The 1,411-nt window shown below is 35.6% G+C and overlaps 1 long non-coding RNA gene across 1 annotated transcript; it reads left to right on the top strand.

The window, feature by feature from the left end:
* Positions 1 to 281: 281 nt before the first annotated feature.
* LOC122989897 lies at positions 282 to 1,065 on the top strand. Its single transcript, XR_006405203.1, has 3 exons — positions 282 to 362; positions 462 to 812; positions 992 to 1,065. It is a non-coding gene; the product is annotated as an uncharacterized LOC122989897 (long non-coding RNA).
* The last annotated feature ends 346 nt before the right edge of the window (positions 1,066 to 1,411 follow it).

The raw sequence follows: 1,411 nt of genomic DNA, 5'->3' as shown, positions 1-1,411 counted from the left end.
CCTCTTACAGTAACTTAGGAGACAGTGTATATGATTCTTGTTTAATGTCTTCTCAGGATGTGCAGACGATCGGATCTATGAGAAAAAGACTTTTCGTGTTGGAACTTATGTGACAATGACATGTCCCCGCAAGACAGCTGGAACCATATTTTGGTTCAAACTTGTTTCTGAAAATGTGCCTCAGGTCTTCGGAGGACCATATGGCTCTGAGGATGATCCTCGCATTACAGCCAAAGTTGAACCTGGAAAATTTGTTCTGCGTATTACAAAAGCAGAGCTTAGTGATATTGGATTTTACTATTGTGTGACAACATCACAACAGCAGTTGATATTTTTGAAAGGAACACATCTAAAAGTTGAAGGTAAATAGATCAAAGCGTCTATCGTAATTTACATAAAATTTCCAGACTTGAACATATAAATTAATCTTTGAAGTTTTTATCCTTTTTTCAATTTCCAAGGACGAAGACCACATACAGATATCACTACAGTCCCTCCATCTGATCCAGTGCGTCCAGGAGACTCTGTGACTCTCCAGTGTTCAGTCCTCTCGGCAAACAAAACATGTCTAGAAGAACACAGTGTTTACTGGTTCAGTGCCAGTTTGGATAAATTTAACGCCAGTTTTATTTATACTCATGAAAACAGTAATGATCGAAGTGAGAAGAGTCTTGACATTCAGTCTTTACAGAAATGCGTCTACAACTTCTCCAGGAACAATGTCAGCAGCTCTGATACTGGGACTCACTACTGTGCTGTGACCACATGTGGGGAGACACTGAGTAGAAATGGAACAAAACTCAACACTGAAGGTACCTGCATCAAACAATATTTCTATCTAATGTGGGAATTACTCTATTTATGTCTAGTTTGTATCTTTAATGTACTTTAACATCTTACTAAATAACATATATAATAATTAAAAAAAAATAGTTAATTACACTTTTATTCGTTCTAAACTTTCATTATTTGCACCTTTTCATACTGTCAGCAGTCAACATCTGTGATTTGCAGAAGGACAATACAGTTCTCTTTCTGCTGTGTGCTGCTCTGGCTCTCAGTCTGATTGTTGTAGTCGTTCTCATTTATTCAAGCAAGAAAATGAAGAAAAAATCTTGTGACTGTTGTAACGGTAAGAGAAGTCACTCATACATTGATTAATCAAACATATTTGACAAAATTAGATTCAAATGATTCATATGAGTGTTGTGTTTTTATTTTATAATACAGCTGCAGTTGATCTGCACACAAATACTGCAGCCAGTGGTGTTCAGCAAATTTGGCAGGTAAGGTATACAAGCATAAAATGTAGCTGGAAAGCTTATCAGTATGTTTTTCTCTCTAAATAAATTTTGACATCTTCTATTTCACTTTTGACACATATATTTCTTATATGTTTTATATTATACTC

This window comes from Thunnus albacares, chromosome 10, assembly GCF_914725855.1.
Source record: "Thunnus albacares chromosome 10, fThuAlb1.1, whole genome shotgun sequence".
NCBI lineage: Eukaryota > Metazoa > Chordata > Actinopteri > Scombriformes > Scombridae > Thunnus > Thunnus albacares.
The sequence above is the reverse complement of the archived record's forward strand: the minus strand, read 5'-3'. Positions and strand labels throughout refer to the sequence as shown.